Raw genomic sequence first — 24619 nt, forward strand, 5'->3', positions numbered from 1 at the left:
TCCACTCACTGCAGAAAGGTTTTGAAGAGACAAACTGTACATTTTGTTTGCCTCTAAACTTGCAAGTTTTCCCTGTGCTCTTTTGATGAAATGCTATTATGCCTTTAACCTTAGGGCATCATATCTCATCCTCCTGTTGTGTGGCCTGCAGGCCAGGAGTGAGCAAGGGAAGCTTACTAACATCAAACCCTGGGAGCACAGACAAGCAAAGGAACATGACAAACAGTTCTTCCAACATCCGAAAATCAAATTCTCATCTCAGTATGCCTCTTCCCCTTGAAGCTCATGTTTGCACTTTTGCCTTAGGAATTGTGATTTGATACCCATTATGAAACTGTCTCCAGTTTACCTGTCTCTATCAATTCTGTTAAAGTGAACACCAGCGTTGCATCAGTCCTACTGTAGTTATTAGAGTTGATATAAAGATATCAAAACTTAATAAGTCAAGGAAGTGAACTTTTTTTCTTCCAGACAACACAGATATTTGCTTTCACTTGTCAACTGAAAATGCTGGTTTCTGTCAAAGATTCATCAGTTTGTATATGGCTGGATACAGTTGCTAAATACTGATCTAAGATTTCTTTCATATGTTTCTTTCAAAACCAGTAACACCAAATTTTATGTTCTGTGGGGGAGAAGAATCAAGAGAAGAAGAACCTGCACCTATTTAATCCTGTACATCTTCTTCAATACAAGAGTTATTATAATACCACAGACCTTCAACAGAGAGAGAGAGGGGTGAGAATATGTAAAAAGGGGACCTTTCCTGAAGACTCACTTTAGCCTAAGGCCATTTGTCTCCCCCAGTCTTGGTTGGTTGGCTTGTGGGGTATTTTTGTTTGTTTGTTTTTGAATCAACTTAAGTTCTTGTCCTAAAATCAGGAACTTAATTTAGGCTCTCTGAATTGCATTCTGGAGGAACCTCTCTCTTCTCAGACGACAACAGGGAAGCCCAGGGAGACAAACTTCATTAGGCTAAAATGAACCTTTTTTATATAACCCCCTTTTCCTGAAGTGACTTCAGATTACCTTCCAAAGAAATTGCCTGGGGCAGGGGAAGGAACAGTGAGCTAAGGAGAGACAGCCTCCATCCTTCTCTTAATTCTTAATTATATTGGCCAAGAAATTAAATTCTTAAGAATTAAAATCTTAATTCTCTTTATTAGTCCAAATCCCAGGCTGCAGACGTTAGGAAACCATCTTCCCAGTAGTTTTGTTTTGCCTCACAGATTGCAAGAAATAAGAAAGGTAGAACTTAGAACTAGAGTCACTAGATTTTCTATAAACATTTAGTGTATGTTCCACTAATCTTTTTTCTTGCATCCTTCCTTTATTTCTTCTTTATAATACCTAATAACTGACTACAAACAAGTAACAATTGCCAAGCTAGCTTGACAAACAAGATATATAATGTCTTAATCTATGCAAAAACTAAGTCCAATCTATCTAAAGATAAATTAATACCAATGGTAGTGTTTGATCTGTGCAAATAAAGTGATGTCAAATTGTGTTGAACACGTTTCTAAGGCATGTAAAGATTTTTTTTCCAACACAAACTTTTTTGTTGTTGTTAATGTTTCTTAGTTAGAACAATGTTTATTTGATTTTCCATGGAGCTTAAAGACAACCTACAAATTCATTTTCTAAGTGTTCCCTCCAAGTGTTATGTTTTTAACCTTCTTGGACAAAAAAAAAAAAGTATATTTTTACAGAACAAAGAGGATAAAGTTACTAACTGAACATGGCATTTTTTTGTGTTTTTGTTAAAGGAAATATTTAAATTTAATCTCAGAGCCAGATGTGATTTTTTTTTCTGAAATTCTCATTATCCAGTTATTTCAGAAATTATTTTCTGAAGAAACAATGGAATCTAGAAGATAAACAAACATGGCATCTACAATATTTTCCATAACAATTTACTTGCCAACCTGAGTGAATGGCATTGCACTTTTCTATCACATGCCCGAAAGAAAAGAGCACTTCAATTCTAAATGGATGCTGAGTGTGCTTTTGAGCTAAGTTGAAGCAAAAAGCAAATTTCAATCATACAGCTTGTTTTAATTGCAACCAGTACCTTAACTGAACATACTGCAGAGCTTCATGAATATTCAGCAATAGAGTAACCAAATACACAACATTAGTGCTTTTGGTATTAAAAAAAAGTTTCATTTTCTTCCTCAGTTTTTGAAGCAGAGGGGAGTAATGGAATTTTATTCAGTTTACTTATTGGGTTCATACTCTCTTCATACTCTCCCTTGTATTTCTTCAACTACACCAAGCCATAAGTCAGGCATTAGTAAGTCATGTAACTTTTCCAATCAATTTACTCTGTAGAAACAAGCAGAAGTTACTTGGTCAATTGAGTTTCACAAAGCTCCCCAGATGTAATCCTTACTATGACAGGTTAATATTCCTGAGGAAGGTCTGAATATTGAAAACATGCTGAATATGCTTTACATTGGTGCATTACTCAATCCTTATAACTGACCAGAACACTGAAATTTCACCCATTGAAATCATTATTTCACAGCATAAATGCAGCAGAAAATTATGTGTTTAAGAAAGTGAGGGATAAAACAGTTCACTTCTGAACTATTCAAGAGATGTGGTTCTTCTCTGTATATTTTCACTGTATAACGACACACTTTTCACTGTACCCTACAAATACTTTTTGGAAAGATGATTTTTTTCCCCCCCCATTTTGTTTGCTTTTCAAAAGACCTATTTAAGAATCTCAGAACATTCAAAACACTATCAACATAATTCTTCAGCCTTTTCAAATAAACACTTGCTACCAGGGCAGAGATTCACCACTGTGAAGAAGAAATGATCATTCCCCAAGTCACCAGGGTGAAATTGGCCCCTGGCTCTTCCTTCCTCACACCTGAACTGTTTGTCACACATTGCTGTTGTGTCCTTCTGCTTCAGGCTGGGTTCAAATTATTACATTCATTTTGTTGTTTAATAGGGCCTGTCTCATCTTGTGCACTTCTGAACTAAACCTCACTTCTGTCACATCCCCAAACCACATTTCACTTTCAGTCCCCAAGAACGCACAGTTACAGTCTGAATTTTATGACATGACTTGAATATCCTGAACATCCATCCAGGCAGAGCATTCAATTCAGAGGAATTATGTTTGAGAGTTATGGACAAAAATATAGCTTTTGGATATTACTTAGACAATCCAGCAATGATTTTTATCTTCTAAAAATACTTTCTTTGTGTTCCATATATTCTCATCTGTAACTTTTATACTAATTTTTAAGGAACAATTTAATTAAAATTCGTTTATGAAGCTGCATTTAATTTAAAAACTAGCAAATGGCCAACATATATGTTAATCAACAAAAAAAATTACTGAAATATGTTGAAAATTGTCAGAATAACAAGTGACCTATGCAAGTCTTGTATGTACAAGACTCCTATTAACTGCACTGGATGAGACACAAACGAGAAATCAGCCCAACTGTTTCAAATAACACAAGTAAAATTGAAAATGCAACCAGAAAGCTTCTTACCTATCAGAGGAATTGAAGGTCAGGAACTCTCAAGGTCAGCATACTGCCCTGCAGCACAGGTGAGGAAAGGATAATGAATATTCAGCAATCTGATGGCTGGAATGCTTTAGGCAGGAGCTTCCTGTTTTTAAGCATAAGAAACAAATTTAATGTTATCTAGACAGAAAAGGGGTTTTTTTTTTGTTTGTTCAAGCAAAACAAACAAGTCCTCCCAAACAGATGATCAACCAAAGAAAGAAAACAGGATGTTACCACAGGTTAATTTCTTTCAAATAATCGGAGAGCAGCTGATCAGTGACTAACCAAAATAAAGTAAGCAGTCAGTTTGCTTAGCAGCAAATGAGATATCATTCTGCCATTTTTTACTGAGCCTCAGCTGCCTCCTTCAAATGACCAGAAAGCAGATAAGGGCCAGTGTCTCTGGGTATTACTTTATTCTCCCTGGCTTAGATTCAAAACATCTGTTGCATAAGGAAAGTCTAATTGGAATGGCTGCCCCTACCCGGATGGCTGACATTTACTTGCCATGGGAAGAACCTGTCCACTACCAGCGTTCCCATGAACCTGACTGACATGCCTGAAGAGCTGACTGAGCAGAGTCTATAGACTGTTCCCAAAGATTGCAGCAACCTCAGAGCTTTTCCTTTGAGGCATTGCAGCCTCAATGGAAAAATCTGCAAAACAGAGGAGGGCCTGTGTTACAATCTAACAGTGCTCTGCACTGCTTCGGAAAGAAGACAAACATATGGGCTGCCACCAACTATTAGAAGTTGGTGTGAAATCACAGGAGAATTATCAGTCTGTAGCTTTCACGATCTGTTTCACAGACATTTACAAAAATTTTCCAAAATAAACTTTAGCTATCAGTGCAAAAAAAGACGGTTTTGTAACATCATTAAGAAACGAGTCGTTTCTAAGCAGCTGAGCTATCAAAACCTGTTCTTCAGGTATTGTATTTTAACGATTTTGTATCTTATCTCTCTCATAACAAGCTCACTTGTCTCCTCATCTCCTGCCAATCTCGAGGGCCAAGGGACAGCATTTGCTGTGCCTGGTTTTAAGCTTCACACGTGCCCGCTTGCCAGCTGGCAGAGCAAACAGGATCCACGGTGATTTCAGCTCACAGGGGAGCCTTTCCCCTCAGCAGCTCTAAGCTGGGTCTCTCCTCTTACCACACCACTGATTTTCACTTGGAGGAACGTAATTCTTCTGCAGTCCTCTCTTGACAAATTCAACAAGTTGGACAAGTTCAAAGGGTACTCAGAGGGAATGAAGGGAGGGCAGGGAAGAAGGGGGAAGGATAGTTGGCTGACCACCAGAATAACAGCACAGTTTCTATTCCAAGGAAAACAATACCAAAAATAGATTTTGGAAAGAATAAAATGCATAGCTAACACTCAAAGAGGCCTAGTGGACCATATATAATGTGAAGTGTGTCTCTAACCAACAGCCATATAATACTTCTTTCCTTGGCAAAAGCTTAGGTAGCCTTGTTGTCTGTTCAGGTCTCCCTCTTTCCCCCTGCTCTGCAATAAGCTGGTGAGCAGTTCCAGGCAAAGCTGCTGCAGGGACTGGCAGTATCAAGCAATTTGCATTTCCATGGCAGAAGCAAGTTCAGATGTACAGTGTCCAAAAGAGAGACTACACAGAATAGCTTTTAAATACAAAACAAACCGATGTCATCAGTTGTGGTGAGGGTGCTATAGACACAGATCTGAGGAAAATCAGGTTTCTGTGTTTGAAGTATTTGGCAGTTTCGTGAAAAATAAAAGCTACAGTTTCTAAGTTTCACACATCTCCTCCTCTGTTGTCTTCTCCCTCTCCCCAACTGGGTAATTCATATAACCACATATTCTCAACAGTAAAAGCTACCATATTGTAAATGAAGCACAGATGTGCTGATTTTAAAGGCACATTATAATTTGCCACAGAAGCATCTCCCAATCTTGACATAAAAAGATAACTTTGGGAATTTTAAGAACAGTTTAATAATTAAACAGGTATTAATAAATATTTATGGATCCAGTGTTCAGACTCTCCTATTAAATGTGTTAAAAAACCCCCCCAACAACCAACAAACCAAACCCACAATCAATGCTGTTGACATTTTTGTTTAAGAATAAACCCTTTTGAAAGGTGATTGTCCAGTTCTCTGTGCAGAACAGCTGAGAAGGAAAGTAAACAAAGAATCCCCATAGAGGTTGAGAAAGACACATCCTTCCACACTCCTGGAAGTTTGTGCACCTGTAAAGCTACAAAATGTCCCACAAAATTGAAATACTCCAATTAAATCCCAAAGATACTCAAAATTCATTACAGAAAAATACTGTATTGAAATTGCAAATACAAGCTAGTGGAAATGAGAGGGGTGCAACTATCCATATAACATTGTAACTCTTATTTTGAGAAAACCTATAATCCTAGTACATGGTAGTAGTTTATTCAGACTTTTTACAAAAATAAAACAGGCCAAATGTACTTAGAAGTACTGGAGAATTTAAGTGTACCCTCAACCTATACTATAGTGTGTCTAAGAATCACTTTATCTATATGTTTACTAGCATAAACACCCTTGAACAAGCATATTAATCAATAGATAACAAATGAAACAAACATTAAAAATATGTATTTCTACCACTGCTGCATTCTTGCTATCAGACCTCTCAACTGGACTTCAAAGCATATGTTAAGGAAACCACTTTAAATAATTATGGGACTGTTGTGGATCACCATAATCAAACTGACCAACACACTGTTCTGCAATTCGAGCCAATTTCGAGGATTCTTCAAGCAAATTGGAATAAAGAGAACCAAACAGTTCTATTGCTTTCAAACAAGATTCCAGTTTTTCCAAGTCTTTTCCCCAACATTACTCAGTAGAAGAGAGAACAAGGCATAGAAATGTCTGAAGGAACCATTCAATTCCATAACTGAACTCGCAGCTGCCAGAATAACATGCCTTCCTCTATTGAAAATGCCTTGTGAAGGAAGTTGAATTTCCTGCTCTCTTCAAGAAGCAACTGAATGTTCAAGGCTTTGAGCCCCAGAGAGATGCTAAGGATTCCATTAGCTACTATATAATTTCTTTTCTTTTTGATAGCAGGGTTCCCATAACTGCCTCAGGAACAAGGGCTTTCCACACTGACTATTGTAAGGTTACAGGGAGGTGCACTCTGTATTCTGATTTTCACATGATATCATGAGACTGAAGGAATTTAGAGAAAGGTCAACATTTTCAGCAGCTTGTCTTGCAGAGAAATGGGAACTTGGTCAAGATATTGAACTCTGTCACACAAGTCATGAAGAAGCAACTGAATTAAGCAGGGATCCAACTGTCCCATTTGACACAGCTACTTTGGGATTTATACAATTAGGCCACATTTTGCTCACACGTGACAGCGAAGGGCACCTGGAACTATGGGGCAACTCTGCCCTCTAATACACTGAGCATCTCTGTCACATTCCCAGTCCCACAATCTCCCTGTCCAGGAAAGGGCTGGTAATGCACTGTGGCAATTCGTCCATAATTTTTGATATTTTTATTGCTATAGCAACTGAGTGTAGGCATTTAAACATAGCAACAGCCTTTTTATAGCACTTTCTTGGATGTCAAAATGGCACGTTGTTTTATTTTCCAAGCAGATGCTCAGAAGATAAGCACACAGGATGATTGTACAATACCCACCTTCAAAAGAAAGAACTTCACAATTTCTGAATCATACAAGCAGATAAGTGAGAGGCATATTGTGAGTTTCAAGGATTTTGTTGTGAGTTTAAAGGACTTAGTTCTGAGAAAGCATATTACTAATACCTGAGGACAAGATTAGGTGAAAAACTTGGTGGATCTGTGCCCATTTTGTAAAAAGCTGTATAACAAATCAAGCAGGTCCTGCTCTGAAGTGGAAAATGTTCCATCAACTCTGATCTTTACCTGTTAAGCAAAAGAAAAAAGGGAAATTGTTTTCCTACTAAGTGGAGCCAGATTCTCAGGAGGGATCAAAATCCCTTGAAACAGATCCTTAGTTCATGCACGTGGGCAAAGCTCCACAGCAAACACAGCAACAGCGATTTACAAGCGAGAGTTTGGCCTGCTATGTGGTTTAAGGAAATACAATTCAGCATTTGCATGCTAAGACTCACAGAATCAGAGAATTCTTAGGGTTGGAAGGGACCTCTGGAGCTTATCAACCCCCTGCCAAGGCAGGATCACCTGGGGCAGGTGACACAGGAATACGACCACATGGGTTTTGAATGTCTCCAGAGAGGAAGACTCTCCCTGGGCGGCCTGTTCCAGTGCTCTGCCACCCTCAATGGAAAGGAGCTCTGCCTCATGTTGAGGTGAAACTTCTTGTGTTTTAGTTTATAGCCATTTCTCCTTGTCCTGTCACTGGGCATCACTGAAAGGAGTCTGGCACCATCCTCCTGGCACCCCTTTGAGATATTTATATGCATTAAGGAGATCCCCTCTCAGTCTTCTCTTCTCTAGGCTAAACAGGCCCAGCTCCCACAGTCTTTCCTCATAGGAGAGGTGCTCCAGACCCCTCATCATCTCTGTGGCCTCCCCTGGACCCTCTCCAGAAGCTTCTTGTCTTTCTTGTACTGAGGAGCCCAGAACTGGACACAGCATTCCAGATGTGGCCAAGTAGAAGGGGAGTATCACCTCCTTTGACCTGACTCTTGCCAATTAACCCCAGGCTACTTTTCTCTTGTATGATATTTTTTCTCTGGGGCCTTTAAATTCTGTATAATTTCTACAAGCAATCAGTAAAAAAACCCACCACTTGGTAAAATTCCTGAACAAATTATTAGACAGGAAAATTCCAAACAGCAACAGGACAGATCTCCTGGGGGATCTTTAGGTATTATTCACCTTTCTGTTACAATTATATGTCAGCTTTGTATAAAGTGAGATGATTGATATCTACCATTTTACCAAGAAAAACATTTAAAATCTGCTAAACAGGAAATGTTAAAGACTTTTAAAAAAATGAATCTAACAGAAAATGTCAAAAGTTTCTCACACAAGTACCAAGTTTTTAATATTCCAGTGACTCTATTCCATTAGTACACAATATATGAACTTTGGAATGGATATTTTAATGTTGTGCTTTATGCAGGAGAGATTTCAAACATCCCAAAAGCTCAACATGCAGATAAAAACTGAGTTTTACATATTGAGGTTTTAGAATATATCCCACAGATTCTTTCTCCATGCCTCTTACAGATATTTTCACTTAATTCATTGAGCAAACAGAGAGCAGTTTTCAAGTCTTCCTAAACTTGCTTCTAGTGCCTAAGATACTTGGGAATCCTGATACATCTGTGTGGTTTCCTACAGCTTGCTCCACCAACTACTGCACTTACTCAAAACAGCTTTTAGAGCAAAGCTTATATTTATATCTATCAAAGAATAGGAATGATAAGTTTGTTAACTGCAAGAGCTCTCAGGGAGGTCAAGATGATGGGCACCATTATACTTGCACAATATGTAGGTTTGCTTCCAAGAGTTTTCCAGTCTGAGGTGATGTGCAGAACATTGGCTTGACTTAGCACCTCCTCCTGGGACAAATTCCACCCTCCACTGCAACTAGGTCCTTAATTATTTCATGTTATTATCATGAGCCCAAAGGTCAGTCCCTTTCATTCACTGTTTAAAAAGAAAAATACAGGAAATTCAGTGGCTGAAATTGTGAAGCACGTGTGCATTTTTATCCATTGTTAAATTATTTCCCTCCCTCTCCTTCAGCTTATGGCTAGACATTTTATTTTTATTTTTCTATTCGGCAGTTACAGCACAGTTCAGCACAGCTTTGGAAGTTTTAACAGGAAATGTTAATTAACTTACTACACTTCATTATATTCTACTACGTGTATATGTGCACCTCCTTCTAAAAAGGCCTGTTCAGAGACATTTCAGAGAAACTGGGGGAACATTTGAAATTGAAAAAGTAGATTTTTCTTTTCCAAAATCTCAGAAAAATATCTCATTCTACAGATTCTGTAGTTTGTTAGGGCATGCCTATAAGTCCAATATAAGATGGGTGAAAATAGACCCACTTCTCCTATTCAGATTCTCCTACATTACAGACACTTTCCTGCTAACTAACGTAGCCTTTACCTTTGAGGTATTCACTGAAAGCCTGCTCTGTCACCACTGAAATCAATGGAAACTTTGTTGATGATTTCAAAAGCAGAGGCTCAGAGTCAAACTCCCCATGTATAATTTCAGCACTACAAAACATTCTGCAGAATTCTATAAACAGCAATGATGCTACCCAGAAGGCAAACACCTACCCCAAAGCAATGGGTGTACTTGACCCAGCAGCACAGATTTTCTATTGTGTATCCATTTCCAGGGTGCAAAACATTACAATGGGTAAGACAAGAGTGTGCAACTCCCACATAAAATGGGAGTTTGTTATACCAACTTTTCAACCCCTTTTCTCTTTGCAGAGATTGCAGTACCTAGCCCAGTGGACTCTGTTTCATAGCCATTAGACAGCAGGTCTGTTTGGACAATCACCAAGTGTATTTACAGGTAAATTAGGGGACAACACCGATTCTGAAGTATAAATTTGTATCATGACAAAACACAAGAGAATATGGTTTAGCATTAGTTGGGGAAAAAACCTTTCAGGTTTGCGTAGACACTCGCCATACGTTAGCTGGCAGGTTTGCATGTTTCCTTCCCTGCTCCTCTCATCCTCCCCGCTCCCAGCAATCTGGGTCAGCATTAAAAAAGATCATGTTCTACAGGCCTTGCTTTTCCAAACCCACAGATGATCATATCTACAGCACTATGGGTCCCCAGTGACTTGAGATCCCTAAAGACTTTGTGTTTCGTGCATTTTAAAAGCTATTAGTTAGGGCTCGTGGTGGTCATTGTTGTTGTTTAAATCTTTCAGATATTTAATACATTTGGCAATTCCTAAGTAAAATGGAATTTCTCAAATTATTTTTCAGATTGTAAAATTAATGATAGGTACATTTAAATAAACTAAAGTTAAGAAATAAAGAGAAAAAAATTATTACATCTATTTACTTCAGAGAATTAAATCCAGGGATGCTTTTTGAGGCCAAGCTCTCCAACAAAACCCAAGGCTACAAGTCTTATTGCTCAAATATCAAATCCCTTTCTCCTTTTCAGAATTCTTAGGAAACACTTTCCAGGGAGGGAAGCTGATTATTTCAGAGCACTACCCTAAGTCACAGTCTTGGTTCTCCACAGCATACCATTACACATGTACCTAAGCAGTAATTCATGCCTTGAGTCACTGGTTTATAAGCTTACACAGATCCATCACCCACTCAGATTTCCTTTCTGTCAGTGCTACTGAGATCCAAAACATCTCTTTGACCCACTTTTCAAAGGAAGCACAAGCAGAGAACACATCACAAGGAAAATCTGCTTAGTTTACAGGAAGGCTGCAAGTTAGGACAGAAGAGATCTCTCTCTGCCCACAAATCCCCCAGATCTTTAAATAACCCACAAACCTTGAAACAGTAAGCATTTTCTTTCCCCTTCCACTCATAAGCCATTTGATGCTTCTTTTTCCTGGACTTACACACTTCTCTAAGGACAGCAAATAGACAAGACAAGAGAACTCCAGAACATATACATATGACCCCTGAAAGGAGAAGCTTTCACATCAATCTCTTCTCAGTACCAACTCCCTACACCTCACTTGCCATACTTTGTCTTATCCAGTTTTTCAAAAAGTTATTTGACACCATACTATCCTCAAAAGCTGTCAGGAAGCAGACTGATCCAAAGGAGGATGGAAAAGGCTGGTGCTAAACCCTGGAGCTATGAATCTGGCTGCTAGAAAATTCCCAAATTCCACTGTTTTGGTCCCAGATAAATAGATCTATAGTTATTAAAACTGACTCAGACATGTAAGAAGATAGGAAGCGAGGAGGTGTACAAGTTTTATGTCCACAGATAATTCAGAACTTAATCCAGAAGGATGTAAGGCAGATGGATTTTTATAAGTCAAATACATTGATAATCCCAGGTACTTTTCACAGTACTGATGTTAACACACAATTTTCACTATGTACAAATAAGCAACTTGTAGTTTTTGCATTAAATTACAGTTACTGTCATCATAATATCTTCACTGAAGGTAAATTTGCATATAGGCACTACACCATACATTAAAGTTACAAAATAAAAAAGAATTGTATGGAATAAGAACAATAGTTGCTGAAATGCCACAAGATATCATATATTAAAAACATATAACTGGTTCAGACTTGGAGGAGTTAACACTTGAGCACCTTCTAAAACACCATCTAAAGTTATACATCCTCGCTCAAGTCGAAGGGGTGCATAAAACATTACAAGTAAAGTAACACATGCAAGACAAGCAAATCAGAACAAGGGCCTTTGGAGGCTATTAAATACAAGAATAAATACACTGGAGTGATTTTTAATTTCTACTGTTCGTTCCAATAAACTTAGATTTCTATGAGTTGTATCATTAGATTATCAAGCTCCAAGTTCAGTATAATTGCTGATATGGGATATAATTGTTGATTTAAAACACAAAGGTCAGATAGAATATTAACCTAAAAGTACTGAGCTGTGCACTAACGGTAGTCCAGAGAAAAATAAAAGGAAACCTATTACAAGTTTTGCAACAAAATCTGAAATGCTTTAATGAGTAAGATGCCTCTGTCACATTCTCTTGAAGCTGGATGAAGTAAACTTTCTTTAAAGCATGCACAACATTTACCAAATCAAATACAAATGCAGTAACTGTCAGCACTCACAGAACACTGTCTATGCTCAGAAGTCTAAATTCACCCAGTCTTTGCACAGCATAAACTAAAAACTACTGTCTAATCATTCTGCACAGATGGAAATTCATTACTGCTTGCAGAGAACTGTTCACCAGGTGAAGCCATGCTACATAGACGTGAAAAATCAACTCCCTTACACAAACTGCTACTAATATGAGTTAGTAACAGAAACTAAGTCTTCCATTTCAGCTATCATTTCCTTGCACTGATCTCATTCTTTCATGTTGTTTACACACTGCTGCCTGGAGGAAAAAAAGACCTTAACATACATATTCGTAAAAAAAAATGTGTTTTAATTTGCCGAGAAAATAAGATGCACTTCATTGCAGGGTACCTACCAAACAGCACAGATAAAACTGGAGACTGAAATATCAGGGAAAGTAAATAATGAGATTTTCTACACTAAAGCAAACATGCTTTAACATATGAGGGTGGGTTTGTTTTTTTTCTGTACAGCATTCCAATTAGTCACAACTTCATGGTCTTAATTTACATCTAACAGGATTAAAACCAAACACACATTGCATAGAGAAATGGCTCTGGAAATGGTTTTATAACAGATAAGTTCCAGATGAGTAGGTAACCCATCAACGTGAACCACTCTGGCACTGTTAGAAGCATATGAGAAGGGAAGTCATACAACTTAAAAAAAAAAAAAGATAAAAAGAGCCATCTGTGACATATCTCTTTCTCTCTAACATGTATTGCTCCTCACTAAGACTCTCTATTGGTTAACAATACAGCTACAGTATCTGTGAATCAGGTCGCCCTGAATTGCTGACTACGTACCTTTATTAATCAAGTCTCAGCGTAATTAATACAGCTTTTTCGCCTTCATTCTTGTACACTCCCAAACAGCATGTACGAAGAGAGAGCTTCCACTAACTACACCCAGTTTTTAAGCAGCTAAAATCTGAGGTAGAATTTGAAGAGGGTGGGGGAGAAAAGGTGAAAAGAACCAGCCCCTCGGTATCCCAACAACAAGGTACTGTACCTTTAAGGAGGAAACATGGTTCCGTTCTGCTTCACGGCTGAAAAAGAGCTTATTCTCCGTTATAGAGATGACTTACCTAAAACTTGAGTTATTCCTCTTTTTCCCTGAGGCCAGCCTCTCTTCACTCTGGGGAGCTTTTACCATTTAAGGTCAATGTTACATCTGGCTCTAGTAACTAAAGCCGAAGCAATTTTTAACTCAGAGATCCAACAGGCTGCCTAACATTAGAATGAGAGTTTAAATTTAAAGTAACTCTTCAGAAAGCCTTTCCTGCCTCAGAGAATTACAGAATTAAAGGCTTTCCTATTCTGGCATAAGTACTGTGAGTACAACAGGATGCAGACATCCCATTAGCATTCTTCAAGTTCAGTGCATATAAGCTCTACTTACTCGTTTCTGATTAAAACAGGCAAGTAGGAAGAACAGATGAAACAGTTTACATCATGTTATGTTAACCCTTAGAATTTTTTACTGACACAGATGCTACTATTTTTCATTCCTCTCCCTCTCCCTCCCTCTTTGTTTGGTCAGAAGGAGTCTAAATTAGAGAGCAAATACAAGGCATGTGAACTTTTAAAGAACGTTGGCTTCAGTCCAGTTTATGGGCTCTGCTCTCCACTTGCAGAGTAGGAATAATTCCTCTTGAAGTCCACAGAAGTTGCTTGCATCCCATGAGAGAGTGTAGCTACAAATGGGGCATGAAGAGGGAAAATAAACCCAAAACATTTACCACACTATATGCAGGTACCTGCAGAGGAGTCACGTGCATGTGATTCAGAGCTCTCAGCTCTAAAACAGACACAGATCTTAATCCAGCCCTTTAGCCAACTCAGACTATTTATTTATAAGTATTACAATGGGTCCTAACTAAGAGTTCTGCTTATGCCAGGTGCTGTAAAGTTATTAAATATAAGCAAGCCAAACTCTGTCCAAACAACCTTTCACAACTGGAGACAAGAGAGAAGAGGGTAGGAAATGTCAAAAAATTGCAGCAGATTTTGTAAAATTATTGGATAGTAAGTTTGGAGGGGATATATCAGGACTATTTTAGGAGAAAGGAGCAAACAATGACAAACTTCCTTTTGAAAGAAGAGCAGTGAGGCAGAAAGAGATCACACAAAAGAAACTAAGAATTTGGTGATTTGATTTGGAAAGCACACTCAATAGGGAAGTCATGCATGGCAACACCATAGGGAAGTCATGCATGGCAACATGAGGATGCTGGTAGGAGAAGAGGGCAAAGATGAGTTGATGACAATTTAGCACAGTCCTGTAATATAAGGAAAAAATTATTCCACACTTAAGATATTCTTAGTTCCCAAAATCGACAGTAAAAAAAGGTTCTGAAAAACTTCTCTAACATTTGCATTTTAAGCTTGGCCCCAACATAATGGGAGTAGGTTTTCCAAATCTCATTTCAGGTTTTGATGCCCACTGTCCACTGACAGTCCTTTGCACCATTACTGGCTCTCTGACAAGGCATTCTAACAGACCTCCTTTCATCTCCTTGAATTACTATTTTATTACCCACAAACTCAAGTTCTGAAGTAGACTCTTGTGACTCAGCATGGTTTCAATCTTCCATCTAGTTCTCCGCAGCTACAGAATTTTTACTAGCATCTGTAATTCATCATTTTTCAGTTTTATTTTCTCAAAATATCTAGGCCACAAGTGTCAGATATTTCATTTGTCTACAACAGAAGTTGTGTTTCTGTTAAATCTGTATTCATCTCCATCATAGCAACAACTGCTTTGAAGCCAGTTTGGGCAAGAACAAGTTGTTTACTGCCTTTTAGCACTACTGTCCTCCGGGAAAGAAAACTTTTTGCTTAAGTTGGTTGTTCATTGGCCTAGCATCCTATAATCACTGTTGGCCAAATTTAGCCAAGAAATGGAGGTCTCAAAAGATTTTCAAGTTCCCAAAAACCTGGTGAAGCCAGTAGCTTGTAAAGCAGAGTTAAGCTATTGCCCCTGCTATGGGAGAAACCTACAGTGACAGAGTTTTGGTTCTGTTTGCTTGGCCCATCCACAAACAGAACCCCTGCTGTTTCTGTGGTATTTAGGGACACAGAAGGACCCTGGAGGTAATCACAAGAAGGGGAAAACAATGCTTCCATCAATCTTCAGCTCCTGAAACTGCTTGTATAGTCTATCCTATAGCACGCTCAATGCTTTGGCAGGTGCTTTGCCCAGAGATTTCTTTAAGGTCAAAGACCTCAGGCCAGACAAAAGTGAAACTTGCTAGCTAAAAAAATCTACATTTTTGAACGAGGAAATATTAGCATCTAAAATTTAATTATTTTAGCTAGACTGCTAAAATTGTATGAAGAATGCACAACAACATGTACCATATAAGAAAAAAATTTCATTTGTTTGCTCTGTTTTTTAAGATCTGGTGATACCTGCTGCTTTTAAAACATTTTAATGCAGGTGGCTGGCCACCCCCCCATAACACAACACATTTATGTTGCCACTATTTTGGTGCTGTATTCGCCAGGAATGGCATAAAATCATTCTCTTATAAATATTCTGAAGTTTTTCAGAGTAGCTAGATGTAGTTCTCTGGGGTTACATATGGCTTGGTGGTGGGATATGCCCCTCTCACATCAGTTGAGTTCCCATTTTCTCGATTTTCATGGCTCTGTGACTTAGGAAAGCAGTCGTGCAGGACATACCAATGCCCAGTTTTCATGAGTTGGGCTCCCCAAGTTAAAAGATTTTTACTTGTGCCTTTGAAGAGATAAACACAAGCACTAAAATCCTTGTCTTACTGAAATAATGAAGAGTTCTGCCTCTGGGGCTGAAGTGTAGGTAAGATTTCATCCAGGGACTTCCCTTTTGGGGCACAACCAATTTTAAGTGCAAGTTTTGTCTGAGCAACAGCAGACAAGTGATCTTGCCACAGTAGTTTTTTTCTAGTTTTAGCTTTAATTGGGCAGACTGGGATACAAAAACTTTTACTCAAATGGCTTTTTTGGGTAGAAATAGTTGTAGGTGTTTTTGAGAATTCCCATTTTTTGAGATTTATTACTTTTTTAAATTATTACTGTCTTTGAAGATTTTCTGTTTCAGGACTTTAAAATGCATTGCATTAAAATGTTGCTTGTTATCCTTGCTGCCCATACATACTCACCATCCATAACAATGAGTCATGATTACAGGCTCTATTTTTTATTTGGTGACTAAACTATAAAGATTATTCATCAGGCAGGAGAAAAATTTGCAGCAGAAGTGATAATATTTGCACTTAAAATTGGAGTTCTATGGTACAAGCTTTCATATTTCATTTTCAAACCACCCCCAAAGGATTTTTATCAGTTAAGACTTTTGTCCCACCACATCTAGAATGCATCTCTGTCCATGTCAGGTCCACCTTGAAAATAACAATGAGCACTGGGAATTTTGTCTATGGAATCAACAGAATTAGCCATTCTCATCACCTTATTTCTCAACTGTATGGAAAAACTAGTTAACAGCGTTAAGATTTATGTCCAATTTTTGCTATGTCCCTTCACTTTCTTACAGAGAATTTTTTTGCTAATTTAAATATTTAGTCTTGCATGAAATTTGTGTTCTCTGTGGGTTTTCTGGCTTGTATGTTGTTAACATTATAGTGCACACAAAACCCAAGTCACCTTTTCTCCCCTGCTGGTACCCGTTATTCAAATCTCCTTCATGTATGGAATTCTTATCTGCCAGCTTCATGCAGAGAGGAGAAAAAAACCCCAAAATAATAACAAGTCTGATCAGTAAATACATGAAACAAAAAAAAATACGAGGCAAAACATGCAGTAAAATTTCCCCATCTGGGACTCACTCTGCTGAATACTAAATCCCAAATGGAATCCAGAATAACTGAACTAAAATGGATACTGGTTCAACAGGATGATATTAAGTCAATACTCACTCTGCCAGTCAGCTGAGCAGCTGTGCTGGATCATTTATGCAAAATGGAACAAAACTTTATGGCACTTTAATAACATTTATGCAGCAGCTTTTCTACATGAGTCTTCTGGAAAGCAGGGGATTTGCTTCCAACTTTCTGCAGCAAAAGAAAAGCACTGCACATGAATCAGAAATGTTAAATTAAAGAATATTCAATTGCAGAGCCTGCAGAACAAGGCAAGGAGGTGGATGCTGGAGCCCAGCCATCCTTAAGAAAACATCTATGTTGACGAGAGTGTAAATAAAGTTTGCTTTGAGGGCATGCTTTGAGGTACAGATGATCCTGTAAACTAGTCCATGTTACACAGAAAGACTTGAGACTTCAGGGAGAAGTACTCCAAGTGCCTGCAAAAACCCTACTCATTAAGCCTTAATGAGCCTTTTTATTTTTAAAGCTAACATTTTTCTCAGTCTAAAAATAGCCAGCTAATAATCTCTATATGAGAAACAGGCAGAGTCCAAGAAATAAAATGCCAACTTGTTTTCTAGCATTCATTGCCAGATCATCTATAAAATGATCCAAACTGACAAACACAGTTTAAATGGCCAAGTCTTTCAGGACAAATCTTACACAAAGCATCTGCAGCAACCATTGCATTTTCATTTCTCATATTCATGTCTTATTTTTTTTTCTTCTTCCTCCCTTTAAGAAAGTGGTTTTAAAAATGAAGTTCCAATAAAGCACCATATTAGGATGTTTATAATAGCTTAAGGGAAAGCAAAACAGTATCAGAAATTTAAACCTTTGTGGGCAAGGAAGTTACCCTGTTTCCATGCCCTTAAAATCTAGCCTGCCAAGAAGCTAAATATATCAAATATTTTTTAGCACACATGGAGTCTTCCAAGGTCATGGGTGCATTTCATTTCCTCTAATTAACTGTTTTCTGAGGTTCAGCCCTAATTTCTGTTAATAGTAATTGAAACCTTAGCACATGTGCAAGCAGTGTGTTTAATACATTGTTACATGATTGTCCTGTGTTCTACAGGAAAACTGTTTGGGAAGATGACCCAAATGAAAAAAAAAATGCACTGTTAGTTTTAATATTTTTAAGGGGGAAAAAAAAAAGGAAAAGGTTTTCAACGAAAGAAAATAATCCAGAAGATTTGACACAGTTATGGCACTGGGTGAGTAATTATCCATATAGAACAGATCCCATCAGAGCTCATTTTGTGTTTTGATTTTGGGGGGGTAAGGGGGTTAAAATGGGATCTACAATAGAAGGATTCCAGAAAAAGAGGAGTGATGAAGTTTGAACATAACTTTTCAGGGGATGTTTTCGGAAAGCTGAAGAGGTTAAAAATCACAGTGACTAATCTCTATCTTACCTTGTCTGGGAGAAGATAGACAGAAATGAAGAATTAGGAAAAAAAAAATTCCAAAGGATGGCAGGCTTCTCCTTCCACATGGAGGTACATGCATACTACAGCAATCTGAAATACAAGTGGACTGCTGCTGCAAAGTAATCTAGGCCAAAATAGTAAAAGTTATACTTCTCCCTGAATTCAGAATTCATATTGAATTTGGACTTCTTATCATAGTCCAGCCTAAAAAAATGGACAATTAAAATATTGCAAGAAGATACTTTAATCCACAGAAAGAAAAGCATGACTTTTCTTAGGAAAAAGATGCAAGACAGACTTTTTAAAAAGGGTTTAAGCTGGAATGCTCTTGCTGAATTAATCCTAAATAATGATTCTTAATCACACGTGAAACTTGATACCTGCATATCCCCTACCCATATTGATCCAGAATTCTTGCAGACCCAATTAACAGCCTTAAGGCTTTAAGAATTATTTGCAGGGTGAAGAGTACATTTGCCACATGGTAAAAATAAATTTATCAGGAAGCAAAGCAGGAAACTTTTATTAGGGACACTGTAATTGCTCTCCATTCCTACAGCAGAAAGTAAAAATAAGTATAAACTGTGATCAGAGACTGATTTTGGTTAATACTTGTTTTCAATGTCAGAATTTTATTTTTTTTTTTCATTTATTCTGAAGTTTCCAAGTAGCTTGTGAAAAAAAATATGGACAGAAAACTTATTGCACCTCTACCAGTAGAATTTTAGAGAAAAGCTTTAACATACATTTCTGTTGACTGGATGATTGCTGTCAGACTGTTGCAGGGCTCATCAGCTGGTTCATGTCTTTGTACTTTTCCGTAGAGAATTTTAAGGTAGTGCACTTTAAAAAGCAAAAAAAAAGAGTATCAATAGGAATGCCTGTAGATAATATTGTCTGTCACTTCCTATTGCAACACTGCAGCTTTGCAGTTATTTGAGATTTGACAGAATTGTCATCATTTGTGTTAAAGTGTTTGGCTTCAAAATGTTGATTTTCAGCCAGCATGGTTCAACTGTTTCCAAAAAAAAAAAAAGGGGGCAAAATTTGTTATATAGGCTAAATACATGTAAGAACATTTTAGGAAGATTTTAAGGAAGTAACTTGATGTTTTACAGAAAGGGGATTCAATTTGGGGATGCAACTATGACTTTTGCTTGTCTCTTTGGAGCTACCCAATTTTAAAATTTTTCTAAAAGTCTCACTCAAATAACACATTTCTACCAGGCAGGTGTTAAGAGTTTTGCAGTTTTAGAATACAACATTAATTGATTATGCATATTCAGTATCACCATATGTACATAGCTAAATGTTTGTCTGCATCAAAGCAGTGCAAGAAGAAAGCTGGGATTAATAGAATCGTTTATTCCACTTTTTTGTAGTTTCACATAGAAGTAGCTGTTGGGCAGAGGACTGGTGCTTCATCCTTTGCATTCATTTAAAAGGATGCATTTCCAGTGAGTTTTTCTTCCCAGATAGCCCCTAAATCACATTGCATTTTTGTCATGCTTCCAGAACTGCCCAAAACACAGTTTTCTGACTTGTTGCAAGGATATACCAGTATTGACATACATGAGACTCTAAAATTATATTTTCTTTGCCTGCTCCTTCCACACTGCCCTTTTTATCCTTCCCTCTGATCTAGATTGTATCCTTTTCACCTCAAATCTAAAACCTGATAACTCCTCTCTACATTTGTTCCCGCACTTGAGTCTGATCATATTTTCCTGGTGGGTGTTTATTAATGAGAAACCAGTGACCTATTTTTCTGCATGTTCTCTTCCTAAGATTCTCTTCAAGATGAATGTCCTAGTTCTAAAAGACAGAAGTGGTTTTGTTCAAAAATGCCAGCAAACTCAGGTTTGTTAGGTTTTTTAAAATTATGAGCAATATTTTCTATTTTTTATACACATATTCACAGAATTATAAAAAGTAAGTGTTTATCTGTTCTTTTAAAAGGAATGTTAAGCCTAACAGGAGTCTTGCATAAAGAAATTCAACACCAAAAAAATCTGATGAGCAGGTACCCTAACCTATATTTATATAAAAATGTATATATTTGTATAAAAATCATTGTTACCTTGTGTATACTGAACTTTCCCAAAACAAGAGACTGATGTGCTTTTACTAGGAAATACATATTTTGAGTTGAATCATGTCATACTGCAATAAGGCAACAACACACTCACCAGTGCTGTGTTTAAACCACCAGATCAAGTGATTCTGCTTTTTGAGATAGTGTTTGCTTTATTTAAAACATAGAATCTTCATCCACAACAGTTTCAGGCCTTTCTTTCACCTATTATCTCATAACATAAAAAAAAAAATCCAAGGCAAAACCAAAACAATTCCAATATTATTTGAAGATGTGAGAATCCAGTAACGTAGATGAGATACGGTGATCCCGGGATGAAGAGGGTTTAACTAAATGTTAAGCATATTAATTAACCCTGAATCCAGCAATTTTGGCTCAGAATACAGGCAGAAAAGTATGATTATGTTTAAACATATCCTGTAATTATGCATTTTTACATTCTGTTACCTTGCAGGATGCTTTACAGCTCACAGACAATATTTATTTTCTTCTTTATAATATAGCTCATATTTTGTTCTCCTCACATTTATTAAAGGTTTGTCCAGTTTCAAGGTGAGGGGCAGCAGAAAACAGTCCTATGTATTTCTTCTTGCTTATCTTTCCTAAAAGGCCCAACCATTAAGTGGGAAAAGGATTTACATATCCTGTACTTCATGTTCAGAGGAATAAAGCTGCAGCAATGATCCAGGAGCATTCTGATGCTGCCATTGTAGCAAAGTTTAGCAATAAAAGAAATGGTCAGTGTGATATATCACTGTGCTGCACCTGGGAGTGCCACAGTGTCATGCTCTGAAGTGGATATTTTAGCACAGGATACCAACACCGACAGGTGCTCAGTTCTCCTGCCAGTCCCAGAATGGAATGAGTTCTTGTTTTCTCTTTCTCCCTCCAGTAGGGTTGGAACAGAGTGGAAACAGCTGTTCTAATTTTATAATAGACATCTAACAGGGCAGGCTGAAACCAATCCACTTTTTACCCCCTATCCCACAGATGTTCATGGGAACATGTGGGCTTTTACCAGCAGGATGAGAACACCTGGCAGCAGCTTGGCTTCTGAAGCCCCTTCTTCCCCCCTGACTGGGATTCACACACAGATGGGCTCAGATCCCCTGAACAGTGCACTATAAGGAATGTAAACACAGCATGGACAAAACCATGCTCCAATCCTCCACACAGTGATGGAGGTGGCAGTGATGTAGATTTTCCCAAACAAACGCTTTCCCTAGACCAAGCTGCATAGCTTTGACCAGGAGAAGGAAGGAAAATATTCAGTATTGCTTCATCATTCGCTCTTGACTGACATTATTAGTTGCATTTGCAGAGGATTGCTTCAGTTAGGAAAAATGACTGCAGCATTCCTTTTTCCTAGAAATGCTCCCACTGTTTCTGGAGACCATCTCATGACTTCACAGTGTTTCTATTTTCCAGAAAAGCCATGTGTTTCTCCTAGCTGCCTGCATCCTTTGCAAAATCAGCTCAAGAGTTGAATCTTATGACATCTGGTTGCTGGTTTCCCTTGCCCTTGAAGTCTGGCTACAGTACAACACAATTAATTCAATCACCTGGTCTTTGTGGGAAGAGCTGGATAATGGAGAAATAAAACAAGAAGGGGTATTAATTGTAAAATAGCCAATTCACAGAAAAAGTGCTGAGTTGCATGACACTGTGAGAGAGGCAAATGATAGAGCTGTGGAATTCTGGCATTTCGGGGAGCCTGAGGTTGAAATACAAATCACCCTTTTTCAAGCTGTTGCTCCAGACTATGCAAATGCACTTATAACTTCATTTACTTGACATATTTCTTCCCTCCCTCCTTAATTTTACACTAAGATGACATTTTTCTTTTGAAACAATACAGAGTTTGAAAAACAGTTATTTCCTCAAGGAGAATACTCTTCTTGACAATCTTCACTCCTCTTCCTGCACTGAAAACAGTATTTCTTAGAAACAGTTTTATTAATTCTAGAAAGCATTTAACTGCATGGGATAAAGGAACTTGCTTAAGACAGCAAGAAAATTAGTTTTCTGTATTCAATCTAAATACAATAAAATAACTCTCACTCTTGTCCTCATCCTCAGAACCCCCTTGGTGGTCTTTCATATCAGAACCATTTATGCCAGATATTAGTTATGCCACAAGCCAAAAGGTTCTGAATTGCAATATTTTTAAAGCTGCTTTAACAGTATTGTGACATGGTCTTGGTATCACATCATAATCCTTTTTTATTGTTGCTGTTAATTAATGTCATTAAAATATTCAAGCAATACAACTTACATTTATGCAGCTCCAGGCTGCAATTTCATGTGATTACTCATATGACTTTAAAAAGGTTCATAAAGTACTTTTTACACTCAGTTACAAGTGTGAAATACCACATACCAAAGGCATTTACCTAAAAATATGTTTCTCTATAAAAGTCAGTTTATACAATTAAGTGTAGTCCATAAAAAAACCCTTTCAGACAGGTTTGTAAGGTGAGGTATTAACTCAAAAATTAAAAACCAGAAAATAAAAAAAGCCACCAAAACCTTTGTTTACCTGATTCACAAACATAAATCCTAATTTCTTATTGAGAAAAAAGCCAGGGAAAATAACAATTGCACAGAGGTAAATAAAACCTGCTGATTTTTTAATCCCTTCTTTTGAATTCTTAGTCCTCTTGGAAAACCATGTGGTTGCAATTTTTGAATTTCAAAAATTATAATTTTTGAAAGTTTTGTCCAGAGAACCCCAACAAAAAGCACTCTGCTCCAGCACATTGAAACTCTAGACTTCAAAGTGCTGCTTGTTCACTCCAGTATTTGATCCCTCTTTGGGGAAATGCACAGTTGGATAAAACCTTCTGATAAACTTTTTAAAACTTGCTTTCTGTCCTGCTTTGATGCCTCTCAACAAAACCCCCAAACAACTATGCTCATTCTGTTTTATTCGAAGACTTACACGCTCTTCACATTTACATTTCTTAGACTTGTTTCCAGTTTTAGTTTCTGAAAACTAGCAAGGCTGCTCATCCCTGTACTCCTGAATCTGTGCTGGACTGTTGCATTTTCTTATCAGCTCCTCAAGGTCTGATCACATAAAAATATGTATTGGTATTTGCTTACACAGCTATTGCTGTTCTGCTTTCTTTGCAAATGAAAAAAGGAAAGCTGTGTCTGGCAAATATGTTTTTCCCAATTGATTCAAATGTATTTCTATTTAGATAACATTTTGTAACCCAAAACACATTAAAAAGCCCTTTAACTCCGATTTCCCTTTTCACACGTGGTTTCTTATAGTGACTGAGTTTACATCCAGCTGAAACAAAGCTCTGAAAACCTTCAGTAAAAAGCAAACAATTGGGAAAGATCAGCATGAATTGGGAGCCATTCAGTCAATAGGATAAAATGCAGAAAAGCTATTTCAGCTACAGAAGAGAATATGCACAATTATTTGATATCAGGCAAACTAAGACATAAAATCTCCTTTTATCAGCTTGTCATCTTAAAAAACAAATAAAAATCAAATCTTAAATGAGCATGTACAAATCCCATACAATTTTACAAGGTAGAGAGATCAGTAAATATGTGTGGCTAAGCCAGTGCTCAGTATAACTCCATGCTTTTCCCTTGGTAAGGATGCATTAGCTAGAGCTAGATGTAGCTACATAAATAGTCTGAAACTGCACTGGGCTTTTATTGCAGCTTCAGTAGAATTTGATTGGCTTGAATTTCATAGGGATTCATTCAAATCTGGAACAAGAAAAGAATCTTTTGTGTTCTAAAATGAAAATCAAAATAGCCAGTTACAACTCAATTATACAGGAAAGAGAAAGAAAGAGGAGGAGCTGCAATTCAGCCCCTGCCTGGGCCCTGCTCTCCTGCAGTTACACATTGGCAGCCTGGACCTGAAAGGGAAGGGAAAGGCAGGGGCAAGAA

At 37.6% G+C, this 24619-nt stretch overlaps 1 protein-coding gene across 3 annotated transcripts in view; it reads right to left on the reverse strand.

Moving 5' to 3' along the window:
* MRVI1 (murine retrovirus integration site 1 homolog) overlaps positions 1-24619 on the reverse strand; it is a 103958-nt gene that overhangs the window by 51692 nt on the left and 27647 nt on the right. For all 3 annotated transcript variants that reach the window (XM_018076118.3, XM_018076119.3, XM_018076120.3), the window contains exon 4: positions 3522-3642. The gene's annotated coding sequence lies outside the window, so the exon portion shown is untranslated. The remainder of the gene's footprint in view (positions 1-3521; positions 3643-24619) is intronic.

This window comes from Manacus vitellinus, unplaced genomic scaffold, assembly GCF_001715985.3.
Source record: "Manacus vitellinus isolate BGI_N305 unplaced genomic scaffold, ASM171598v3 scaffold_30_pilon, whole genome shotgun sequence".
Taxonomy (NCBI): domain Eukaryota; kingdom Metazoa; phylum Chordata; class Aves; order Passeriformes; family Pipridae; genus Manacus; species Manacus vitellinus.